Source organism: Phragmites australis, chromosome 22 (assembly GCF_958298935.1).
Source record: "Phragmites australis chromosome 22, lpPhrAust1.1, whole genome shotgun sequence".
In the NCBI taxonomy this organism is placed as follows: domain Eukaryota; kingdom Viridiplantae; phylum Streptophyta; class Magnoliopsida; order Poales; family Poaceae; genus Phragmites; species Phragmites australis.
Genome location: NC_084942.1, coordinates 2210706 through 2224595, shown reverse-complemented (window position 1 = coordinate 2224595; position 13890 = coordinate 2210706).

Sequence of the window (13890 nt, the reverse complement as noted above, 5' to 3'; positions counted from 1 at the left end):
TTATATTCTCTTCATTTCATTTCCTTTCTGATTTCCCTATTTATTCTAATGCCTTTTATTTTTTCTCATCTCCAACAGCTTCCCTTCGAAAGGATTCCTAAACGGAAAAATAGAGAGAATCCTGTGGTGGAGGGAATGGAAGAGAGAATCCCTTCATGAAGGGAATCAGACTCACGAAGGGAAGTCGTTGGAACGCTGAAGGGAACGAGAATCCCTTTACGAAGGGAATACGACTCGTGAAGGTAAACCGTTGGAGATGGTCTCATCTACCGATCGATCTGCTTCCCGTCCTGTTGGTGAATCAGGAACCAGGGATCCCCGAATCCCGAGACCAGGCCAGCAATTCGCCACGTGGCGCCCTCCCGCGGGGTCATCCCCGCAAAGGTAAAAAAGACTAAGTCCCGAGAGAGGGCGCTCGGGGCCACAGTCAGTGGTCCTCGAGTACCCGGGTTCCCCGATGATCTACGAAGACTAAGTGACCGGGAAGAAAGTGCTCAGGGAGGTGAACAGTGACCCCCGAGCACCCAAGTCCCCTGACGACCAGGAGAACCGAGTACAGGGAGAGGTGTGCCCGGGGCTGCGAGCAGTAGCCCCCCGGGCACCCGAGTACCCCGAGGACTCAAGGAAGGTAGTTCCGGGAGAGAGTGCTCGGGGCTGCGAGCAGCGGCCCCCGAGCATTCGGTTCCCCGAGGTTCCGTACAGTCAAGTCCAGGAGAGAGTGCTCGGGCCATGAACAGTGGCCCCCGAGCCCTCGGTTCCCCGAGGACCAAGAGAGGGCGTTCTCGGGAGAGAGTGCTCGGGGATGTGAACAGTGACCCCCGAGCACTCGGTTCCCCAACGATCCAGGAAGCTCCCCGTCAGTGGCCCCCACAGGGGTCCAGCGATGAGGTGTCAGTCAGTGAAAGGCCCGATGCCGCATTTAAGAGCGCGCGTTGCCTGTCACCTCCAACTGCTCCCGCCACGCTCGGTGTCAGTTCCAGCCATATTCTAGCAGAAGGGTGTGGGGACATTTAATGCATAGGTCACATCCTGTGCCATCCGGCGCGCCTCAGGATAGCATCACGAGGTCCAAGATGTTCCATCTGCCGCGCTGCTATGGCAGGCGAAAAAGACCGGGCGGGCATGCCGGGCTGCTCTGCGGCTGCCTGGTGTGCCCCCTCCGCGGCGCCCGTTGCCATCGCCATCATGACGACTGAAGACCGGGCGCGGGGCGCGTTTTCAACCCCCGTCACTTCGCGCAGAGGCCATGATGACGCCCTTTCCATTTATGGTGCCTTGGAACTCGTGCCCTCCAATTCGAGGTGCGCTACCGCTAGCGGGTATTTAAAGCAGTCGGCAGCACGGACAAAGACAAGCTGGAACACAGAGGCAGATCGAACACAGTCTATGGAAAATCCAAGCTCAGACAGGCGCACACAGAGCCAACTGAACCCAACAGAGATCAAAGAACACCTTTGTACGAGCATAGAAACCGAAGAACAAGGAGCCCAAGGCTCTAGGATAGACAGACATTCTTGTAACTAGCACATTCCTGAGAGACATTCTCAGGGCATTTATAGCATCCACATAGGAGTAGGGTGTTACGCGCAGTGCGGCCCGAACCTGTCTAAAAATCCCTCAGCGCATTTACTCTTTTCTTCATTGGATCATTCCTCACCACCTGCCATCGCATTTACATCCATTTATTTCTCCAGCAAACTTATTCAGAATCATCCCCCCGGCCGAATCTCTAAAAAGGGGTCCCTCAAGATCCCTGCGATAGGAGCTAACCCTCCGACACATCCCATCTCCAATCTAGCCCGTGCCCGATGTTCCTCTAGCGGTTGAGAACATCCACCGCCCTTCACTGTGGCGTGAACGACGGCGGTATCCTAGCCGCCCTATGTGCCGAGCTAGCCCATGAGCTCTCCTCCTTCGCCCCCTCCGATCTCCCTTCCTTTCATTCCCAGGTAACACACCTCCTTCTCCTCCCGCTGGTTGGTTCCCCCAACCCAGCGCCACACACACTTACACCTCCCTCCCCCCATTTAAAGGACGCACCAGACTTCACCACCGTGTCAGACGTGCCACGCGTGCAAGAAGTGCTCCTGCGCCGCCGAGGAGTTCCTCGTGTCGACGTTGTTCGTGCCGCTGCAAATCTGTTGATGACAAGATTTGGTATTTATAGTGGCTATTGCAGTGGAATGAGATCAGTACCTACGACCATGAACAATATCTTTGACTAGTGAACAATACCTCCGATCGATGAACAGTAACCGCGGCTAGCGATCACGACCAGGCGATGCAGACAGATGTTCGGATCGAGAACGTAGTTGAATCGAAGAAGGTCAAATTGCAATAAAGGATATTCGGGTAGATATATGAGAATTTACGTGGTTGAATAGGAAAGATATATTAATTATAGAAAGTTTGTAGATCAGAAAGTATAGCCGAATCATATCTATAAGTTTTATTCAGTTTGTATTAGAAGTCCTGATCTTGTATGGCTAAGACCTGCCGCCCTTCAAATATGAGAGGGTCATGGCCGATTGAAATCATCATCCAAATGATCAAACATAATTTACATTACCTTTTGTATTTTGCCTAGCTTTCGTAGTCCTATTCTTTTTTCCCATCTATTTTGCTACCCGTTCTTGATCTCGACAATTAAGGACAAGCCGCCGATCATCCACGCTCTGACGGGGTCCCTCCCGAGCGTAGGTGACGACGAAGGTCCGATGACGCAGCGCCACGACCGGGGTATCCTAGGTGTTGCTCACCGGATATTGCACATGAGGTGCTCAGTGTTTGTTGCGGTATCTTTTCACATCAACACATTTTTTGGTGACTCCGCTGGGGACGATGTTTTTCGGCCATTTCCTAGCTAAATTCTAAAACCCTAGACATGTCTACTTCAGAAATCAACAAGGATAACATCATCATGGCATCTTACGATGAGTTGTTGGAAGAAGCACGTTTGGCAAAAGAGGCCGACTTGGAGCAACATCGGCAGTAGCTGCTCTTGCTTTATGTAAAGACTCAGCAAGCCGTGTTCAAGAAGGAAGATTCCCCACCATCCGTCGACACAAGCCCTAAGGTACTAACTAATGTGAGTACTCAGCCCTCTCCTTCTCATGAAGATGTTGCTATTATGATTGATCAATCTGTTGGTGCAATTATGGCTAATAGCGTTCAAAAGATGGTTGAGGACATGTTTGTTGATAAGCTTTGGTCTTTAGTTTTACAAATGCATGAGTAACAAAATTTGAAAAAACATGTTACTGGTAATGTTAGTACCCTAATTCCACCTACTGTTGTTAATACATTACCTAGCAATTCTTATCCTTACTTGAATAATCCTCATGATAGCCGAAATATTATGGGTAGTGTTGCACCTAATCATGTTACCTCTCATGCTACTAACACTGATGTGATACAAAACCTGTATCAAACACTATATACTAGAACTTCACATTTGGAATTACACAAAAAAAGATTTTTCATCGGAAAGAGGTCTACGAAGACTTTTGGGACATCATCCTTCAACTTTGTCTCAAGCTTATAGAGCCAAAAGTTATCCTAATGTGCAAACATCTTATTATCAAACTGTAACATATAGTGTTACATCTATACCACCGCAAAGATCGGGAGTCCCTTATGAGCCGATACCTGAACAAAATTTCACCACACCACCTCCTATCATGTCTTATGTGCCGGATGTGCCTACACTGCCACTTGAACCAGTAGCTAACCCTACTAGAATTGTAGTCGATTATGCTGAAATCATGCGAGAACAAGTAACTACTGTGCTTAGAGAACAATTTGGCTTAGAAGTTATGAGGAAAGCTTATGCGCACCAAAAGTCGTATCCTGAGCACTATGACGCAATTCTATATCCCCATGGTTTCAAAGTTCCTGATTTTGTAAAGTTTATCGAGGAGTATAATAGGACAACTAGGGAGCATGTGGGTCAATTTCTTGCACAATTAGGTGAAACTAGTTCCAACGATGTGCTGAAAATTAGATTATTTCCTTTGTCATTGTCTAGAACCGCCTTTACTTGGTTTACATCTCTGGCTCCCAATTCTATACATATGTGGTCCCAATTAGACCAGAAATTTCGTGAATATTTTTATATCGGGGACACTGATCTTATATTGTCCCATCTAACATCGGTTAAACAAAAACATGATGGGTCTGTTGCTTTTGATGTAGCAAAATGCGATATAATTTTTTATTACTTTCTACAAGAAGAACAGATTAAGTTGCCTCATGGTTTTGTAATTTCACCATTAGATGAGTTAAAGAGGCAAGCTTATTGTAAGTGGTACAATTCTTATTCTCATGATGCTAATGATTGTAATATTTTTCATCGATAGATTCAATCGGCCATTAATGAAGGTCGATTGAAATTTTGCGCAGATGCAAATAGATAAGCAATTGTTTTTTGTTAACGTGATTGATCTCCAAGACAAGAGCGTTCTAATTCAGCCAACTCAAGCTGAATCAACTAAAGGGAAAAATGTGATTGTTGGTGAACAAAGGCCCAAGCTTTTAGGGAAGAACAAAAACTTATTAAAAGAAGTGTTACTTGAGAAATCTCCCAAAGGCAAAGAATCAGTCAAGATTGCGGTAAAAACTTCAATCGTTGGCTGCATGTCAGTGCTAAGCCAAAGATGATCAAACCAAGAAATATGAAGGTTGGCAAGTGCAAACTAAATGAGCATGAGAAGCATGACATGGTTGAGAAATTTAAGCCTACTTTCAAGCAACTCTCGTCCAAGTATGAGAAGATCAAGGCCATCCAAGGACAGATGGGTCGACCAAGTGGGTTAAAGCAACCAATATCACCTTCAAGGCAAGAAGTGCATAATCACTATCCATCAGGAGAAGGCTATGCTACTAATTTCTACCCGTCACTTGGCTTGATGTTTCCATCGCTATGGGTGCTCCCTCCAATGCCTTTCCCTCCTTGCCCAACATGGAGCTATAATGGTATGTGGATGCCATCTCTTCCTATGCAATTTACTCCTTTTATTGTGGGATGGGTAGCACCACAAAGGCTGGTATTTGATATAATGCCACGTCCTATCCATGACCGATTGAAACATACAAATCAGTCTAGTGATGTTCAACATGCTAACATTATGAAGAAAGAATATTGGGCCAAAGGAAGTAGTTTTTCTAATCAAAATTCATATTCCAATGTTGATAAGATGAGTACTGCTACTGCTGATATTATTGAGGTTGGTTCAATGAAAGTAGTGTCTAAGAACTTAGCAAAGGACTGATTGTTTTTGTGATAAATCGGTCAAGTCTAAACATATACTTACTTTTGTCTAAGTTGCTTCAAAGGGTAATAATCATGAAGCAAGCAGTAGCAATCCGCTTTCTAGATAGCTACAAATGAGGTGGTGTCACGTCCTAAATTCGTAATCACATAATTAAGCATAATCATGCTTCTTAATCATTATGTTTAAATTTGTGTACTTTCATTTTTTGGACGCTGGAGCAATTCGTTTTGAGTCAATCGGATGAGAGAAAGAAATTCGGGAGAGAAAAGAATAGAATTTACAGTTAAAGTTGACTCTTTTCCCTAGCATGTGGGCCCCACCAGGTGGGCCAACCACCCTATCTCTCCAAAGGGGGCAGCCACTCACTCTCATCTGCTCCCTCTCTCTCCCACTCGTGTAGCCCCAAAGGGAGCAACAGCTCCCTCTCTCTCAAGCACTCTCTTCTTCTCCCTCAAAATCCCACCTTAAGAGAAGGAATTGAGGTATGCATGTGGTACTCACACGTTCCCTAGCTTACAAGCTTCTCATCTGTCACGTTCCAAAATCCGTAATTGCATAATTAAGCATAAATATGCTTCTTAAGTATTATGTTTAATTTTGCATGATTTTGTTTTGTAACTATAAAGCAATTCGTTTAAAATTATTTGGATAAAAGAAAAAAAATTGGGAAAGAAAAGAATAGAAATCGCATTGAAAATACCCCTTTTCTCTTACACATGGGCCCCACAAGTGGGCCAACCACCCCAACCACTCAAATGGGCAGCCCCACCTGCTCTCTCTCTCCTCCCTCAATCCCCACGCCTCCACCCAACAGCACAACAGCTGCAGCAACTCCCCCCTTCCCCTCTTAAGCTCTCTCACTCTCCCTTGGATTTCTCTCTCTAGAAGCAAGATCAAGGTATGCATGTGGTATCTATGCATTCTCTAGCTGTGAGGAACCGTCCAAATAATATTCTAATTAATCACTAAGAGGATCATTATTCATAATCACAACCTCGATGATTAAATAGAATATCATCCCGGTAGTCCCAGCACGTGTTTTGTGTCTAAGATCGGAACACATGCCTTCCAACATTTAGCATCACAACATAGCTTAAGAAAGAGCAGGTAATTAAAGTTATATTATAAGTCTTTAACATGCAACCATTTTCAACAATTTACATCAAAAGGCAACAACATCTACGCAGCGGAAACATAAACCTATACAATAAAAGAGAGTGGAGCCACATGCCCTTGGGCTCCACCCTAAAAGTACGACCTCTGAGAGTAGGATGCACTACTCTTACCCGCCACTTTGAACGGCAGGCACGAAGTAGCCAAACACCAGCTCTTCCTCACCAGCAGTATTTGAAAACGCAGGCATGAGTACGAATGTACTCACAAGACTTAAACCATAAAGAGCACATATACATAACTCGACTACAGGGATTATGCATTGAGCCATTAGCAAGAAAAAACCACATGATTAAGTTAAACATAAGCGGTAAGCAACCTATACAAATAGGTGTGAGCAACTAACTTAACCCCTAGCACCGTCCACATCTCGTCTCATACTCACCACTCATCCAACCATCATCAACCCATATCCAACATTGTGATCATTACAAAAGTAAATAACACCTATGCTCGCGAACGATGAAACAATTCACCACTCGACTTCTACCGAATGACCTATGCATTGCTAAGCATTTCAATTTAACTTATAATCTAGACACCAACAATATACTCAAGGTGACAAGGAAAGGATGAACAACATTCAAGGTGAAAGTAATGCATTCAACATAGGATCTACCCATTTGTACCCGATCTTGACTTGACACATGCAAACATACATAAGCATAGTTTATCAATTTTAGACTTCATTCAATTGAACAAAAGATGCAATATGCTTAGTTTCTTGCCTTACTGCTCAGGTGACTGCCTATAATTACGCACGTAACACTCGCAGAAATCCGGAAGATTAGAGTCGTCTTCAACCGGGCATCTCCCGCTCCGGCTCCTTGTTCACTAAAGAAGAGCTTATGCAATGATGAGCATGAGTGAATGCGACAAGGTATGCCACAATGCTTAACAACATGCTAGAAGTACAAGACATGCTAATCAATGCAATACTAAACGATATAAACGAAATCTAAAAAATAACAGCCACCCGAAGTATCCGGGTTGGTCTGGAGTATCCGGGTCCGGACCCTCCGGGTGAACCTCCAGAAGAGGCGCTCGGCTACTGTCTTTTTATTTGACTGGCCCAGAGTATCTGGGTGAATCCGGAGTATCTGAGTTCTGGAGTCTCCAGGCCATCCTCCGGTGAAGGTGCTCGGTTAGCCACTTTTCTAACTTAACCCGGAACCTCCGGGATGGTCTGAACTATCCGGGTTGTGCCGGACACTCCAGGTGAGGCTCCGGGAGAGGCTTTCGGTGAATTGTTAACACAATTACCCGGAGTCTCCGAATTTACCCGAATTATCCGGGTGAGGCAGACTTAGGTTTTTCCACAAATTTTCCCTCGGTTGATTCGACTCACTTTACAAATTTGTGATACACAAACGTGTATATGCCCTATCTAAATGATTCTAAACCCATCTTGCACCCTAAACCCTAACACATTTTGAACACAATTCGACGAACGATTTCTGCTAAACCCAGAGTATCCGGGTGAAGTCGGAGTATCCAGGTCAGCCCAGAAAAGTTGTTCTCGAGTGGATTTTTGGTCGATTCGAGTTGCGATCTTCTCCAAGTCTAAAGAGAACATGTTAGGGATAGTCCATGGGTCCTAGAACTCACTCATCAACTAGCAACACGACTTTATAGCTCAAATTTGTCCAAAACTCCATTTTTGCTCCAAAAAGCTTAAGAACTTTAAGAACTACTTGATTCTTCCATGAAAACAAAAATGAATTGAATAGATGAGTAGCTCATGAGCTAGAGAATGCATAGATACCACATGCATATCTTGATCTTGCTCCTAGAGAGAGAAATCCAAGGGAGAGTGAGAGAGCTTGAGAGGGGAGGGGGGAGCTGTTGCAGCTGTTGTGCTGCTGGGTGGAGGTGTGGGGAGTGAGGGAGGAGAGAGAGCAGGTGGGACTGCCCATTTGAGTGGTTGGGGTGATTGGTCCACTTTGTGAGGCCCATGTGTAAGAGAAAATGGGGTATTTCTAATGCGATTTCTATTCTTTTCTCTCCCAAATATTTTTCTCTTATCCAAATAATTTTAAACGAATTGTTTTATAGTTACAAAACAAAATCACGCAAAATTAAACATAATGCTTAAGAAGCATATTTATGCTTAATTACGCAATTACAGATTTTGGGACATGGCATCATCCATCCAATTCATTTGTGTTTTCCCGAAGGATTCGAACTGATTTTGATGTCTTTTGGTGTTCTTGGTTGAAGCACAAGAAGCACCAACATTTTTTCTCTTCCCGAGCTTTTTTTCCATCAACCAACGGTCCCCAAGCTCGGAAAAGTAACTTAGGTGAGTCTCCTAGACATCCATGGTAATAATCCACATTTTGGATGGATGGATTTCGAATTTAGAGTTAGGGCTGTGAAGCTCTTAAGTTCTTTAGCTTTGGAGTTAATTTAGAGAATTTGGATGAGATTTGAGTTAGGAATTGTGTTGCTAGGTTGATGAGTGAGTTATAAACTACATAAAATCTCTCAAATATATTCCCCTTTGAGTTGAAGAGGCTTGTAAATCAAATCGGCAATTTTTCCTCGCGAAGAATTGCTTTCTGCAAGAATCCGAAGAGTCCAGAGAAGTTTTCGAAGACTCCACAGCTTGGAATGTCCGAGGAATTTTCCGAATAAGTCCGGAGACTCCGGAGTTACTGTTCATTAGGCCTTTTTCTTTTGTGTTGATAGTTTGTAAATTTCATAATTAGTTTATAGGAACTCCAAAATGATAAAACCAGTTGCGTTAGCTTTTTACGAGTATGAACTACATGTTAAAAATGTTGGAACCCAATAAAATACTTTTGATAATTAATTAATTAAATATGTTTTATCTTGATTAGATCACAGTTAATTAATACCATGTCCTAAAATTACGAAAACTCTTGAACAATTCATGTTATGATTAGTGCTATCTAGGAAAGATATTTTCTTGCATTATAAAGCATATTTTATGGTATTTCATCATATGCATATGTGGCATACCTTGTTGCACTTCATTCATGCTCATCATTGCACATGTTCTTGTTTAGTGAACGAAGTAACGGCATGTGACTCGGCTGTGGTTGAAGGTAACGCCAATCTTCTAGAGTTTTGCAAGTATTGCACGGTGAGTGTCAAACAACTGTCAGAGTAGTAAGGTAAGCATCTAAGTATATTACATCTTTTGATTTGAATTGTGGAGTCTAAAATTGATAAGTATGCTTTATGTGTGCCTTTCTGTGTGCAGAGATTTGGATCCTCGGTTATAGGCTGCATTGCAAGAATATTTGGTAGCAAAAGGTGTGAACTCCAAACTTGCAAGCTCAATTCTCCACCACTTGCTTCAGAAGGAGCGCGCCCAGTATGTGAATTGGCTGAAGACTTTGGAAGAAACACTCGCCAAAGATCATTGACCTAATCCTCTTTTTATCGTTTCTGGGCAATCTCTTCTTGCTTAGCCAGCCGAACACATTTTGTTGTGCCGAAATGCTGGAACTGGTTTAGTTCCTGTCCTCTCATGTAGTACATGCCAACGATCAGATCAGAGTCCCACCCTAAATCCCGATTAGAACACGTGGATTTCCCTAGATCTCGCGATAATTTGATTGTTCTTTTGAAATTCGATACAGAATTTGTAAGATTTCTGCATTGCAAACATGCTCTAATTATACATATATGACACTATTTCTAGAATGTACACGTCATGTATATATTTATGAATAGGATAACCGAATTGCATATGTCCTATGGGCACAGTTTGGATGACTACCCATGCTAGCTTCGTCAAAGCGTTGGCGTGCTCACGCACTTGAGGCGATGTTTGATGGATGACAATAATTGGCTCGCCCAACCCATGTTTACCCACGCTATTCTATTTCTCGTCAATTCACGAGCAGAACGAGCATGTCGAGTTCCCCCACAAAAAAATTGGCAACTATAGACATATTTAGCAGAGTTTTAATATTCGGTCAGTACACTAAAAATATTTAGTAAGTTATTTTGTTTTTATTTTAATTTGAAAAAATATATTTAAATAACTTAATCTTAGTCGAAACTGGAAGCTAGAACTCTAACCGGATCTATAAGTATATTTAGTAGAGCTCCGGTTTCAAAATTAATGTATGATTAGGAGTTTATATTATAAAATAAAGTGATTTAAATATATATTTTTAATCTAAAATTAAAATAAGATGTCTTAAAAAAAAGTTAAATCTATTTACAACCTTAATTCTAAAAATTTATAATGCTAAAAATGGTATGTTTTAATTTTTTTAAACCGAAGCTCAGCAAAATAGGACCTATACAATGGTGGATCATGACTCACGACGCCTATCGTTTTGTATATAAGCGATAACGATAAGAACGGCCCCACCAGATCGAACAGATAATAATAAGGCGGTAACTGCCACGCGGGGACCACTCGTCTGCCACCAAACCCGCGTGCGCCTCACGCTCCCCCTTCGTCTCCGTCCACAGCTAGACAAGAGCGGCACCGACTCCGACTCCGACCCCCCCCCCCCCAACCCAACCGACCTCGGCCTCAGGGGCGCTCTATAAATTCACTCGACCCCGCCCTCTTCGTCTTCGTAGATCGGTCGATGGATCCCTTGCGCCGCGCGCCTCTTTCCGGCGACAGGTAAGTCGGAGGTAAGAAGCAATTGGTTTCGATCTCTCACGCCTTTTCCTCTGTTCTTCGATTGGTTGATCAGGTACTTGGGCTAGCAGATGGATCGTTCCCTTCTCGTTGTGGTGCCTTGGAATGTTCGATTCGGGTGCTAGTTTGGATTGTTCCCATGTTCTGTTGCGTTAGCTCCCCTGAACCCTATTCTGGGTCGCGATTGTGACTGATCGCGATTTGTTGGTATCTAGGGTTGTGCACTTCTTTTGCTTCGAGTTCTGTTTGTTACGGTGGATTGATTGGTCGGGTCAGATTATTTGGTTGCCACGGATAATTTGGGCATGATCGAAACAGGATTAACTGAAGCGTGTGGTTTCGATTTGTCCCTGGTCTATATGCTGATTGGTATGTTCCTTTGGAGGTTGTCGATTTGCTGCAAACATCTTGCTTAGATCGTGCGGTTGTTTTTTGTTGGTGGAAACTAGTACCTGATGTTGTTACCGGAGACAGTTGGCCTGCTTGGAACTCTTCAGCTTTTGTTTCTGATATGATTCCTTTATGATAGTCAGCCTCATCAGAAGGTCTAGAAATTGTTGGAGATGGTTCTTAGGTCTGTTCAGAATTTTAACAGCTCCATGATACTAGTTTCTTTCTTCCAGCATGGTATTGGTCAGTTTATTTGAAGATGGTTGCAAAGTATCTTAGTGAGGGCATTCCCTGAGATCGATGTGGTCCAGATCAAGATGCTTTCTTTGGAAGTTAAAACAGTTCTTGTTTTATAACTATTGGAATGCTCATGGAGGTGATTCTGCTGCGCTGCTCTTTGTTATCACTTTTCAACTAGTTAATTTGAAGTTTGAAGGCTTCTTAAGAAAACATGTGTGGTGGATTTCGATTCCTTTCTCCAAGGTGTAAATTGATGCTAGTTGATGGTACCCTTAAAGGTTTTGGAGCCTATGTTTGAAGGTTGATCAGTAGAAATCCTTTCTATGTGGGGTGGAGGAATTCTCTGGTTGATTTACTAATTTGTTGCTGCTGTTTGTTTCTCTGTGGTATCTTAAGGCCTGCTCAGATTTAGATGTAGTGCTTTGGTCGGAATCTGCTAGTCAATCCTTGATGACACAATCTTCACTGATTCAGTTTTGAGTTCTGCTTCATAGACACCAGTGGTTTTGATTATGGTGTCAGTTTAGAAGGATTTGTTGCTGGGTTGTGTGCTCATTCCATTGTTGACACGTCTTTAACTTATGTTTGTTAGTGTAGATAGGTCTTTTGAGAATTATGGCCATGTAACTTATGTTGTATAATTGCTGTTAATATAAGCATCCTTTCTATGCCAGGGACCTGTATGAAATGATATGATTATATGATGTCAGTCTAGAATGATTTGCTGTACCCTGTATGCATGTTTTGCATTCTCCTGCTTATTATGAGTTTTTTATTGACATTATGTGGCATTGAAACTGTAATAAATCTCTCGTGTCAGTCATTTTTCTCATGTTGTGGTGTCTTGCATGGGTCCTCCAAACTCATTCGGTTAGGTTTTCCTGGAGATTTGATCCCAAAACCACCTTTCCAAGCAATCCCTTATAGGGGCTTGAAAGTGTCTGATGATATACTTGTATAACGTTCATGTCCACTGCATTTAGCTTGACAACAGACTAAACTAATAATGGCTTGGGCGTTTACTTGGGTGCATACGAGCTTGAAATATGCATCTTGGCTCATTGAATTAAAGTGCATCTCTAGATCTCTAGAGTTGTTGTTTCTACTCCTGAATGTATCTTTTTTCTGCTGTGTACAGAGTTCAATAAACCTTTCTACCGGCTAGGTCTCTTGAGTCATTTCCTATGATGTAATATTCTGTTTTTACTGAGATAGGAATATTTTGTTTGTTGTTGAACAGTGACTGTGTTTGTACTTCCCCCTAGTTGGTTGCTGGTCATCACCCTAATGTCTGAAGTGAGTCTCGCTACTCCGCAAATTGTGGCTGTATTACATAGCAACCAAGCATGTGTATTCTTCTCCTGTTGCCCAGTATATTATATTACTGTTTATCACCCTAATGTCAAGGTTTATGCCCTGTTCTGTTGTTTGGTCCATTCAGAATTTTACTGCTTTATTATGTTATTTTCTTTCCTCGAGCATGCCATATTGGTATAATTATCTGAAGATGGTAATTATTTTCTTCAGTATCACTATTCATTCAATTCAATTTGAAGGTTTCTTTTAAGAAAATTTATGGGAAGGTTTTGATTGCCTTATCTGAGATGTGATTTGATGCTAGTTGATGATTACCTAATATTGTAGAAGTATGCCTTTGAAGCCATACATTTGAAGGTTCTTCTGAGTACAAATGATACCATTGTGGGTCGTAAAGGAATTCTCTGAATTGTGCCTGCTCTACAAATTTGCTGCTGCATTTTTGGTATACTGCTTTAGTCTGAACATGCTGATGTCGTATTTTGGTATTGTGCTTTGCCCTGAATATGCTGATATCAGATTTTGGTATAGTGCATTGGTTTGAGTCTGCTAGTCTTCTCTTACAATCTTCAGTGATTTGGTTTAGATTTTTTCCTTTTTGGACACCAATACTTTTGGTTTCTTGCTGCAGTGTGGTCATTCCAGTGTCTGCTTCGAATTTATTAGTTCAATGTTATGATGTACCCTATTTTCAATTAAGCATCCTTTCTATGCTGGGGACTGTAATTATTAATGCTGTGGATCTCAAGTCGACAAGGATTTCTTGTAACCTCTAAGTATTACTGCTACTGGCAAAACATTGTTTACTCAGCAGTGAAATTATCTTAACCTATTGTGCCATGAGATTATTGTTATTGTTAT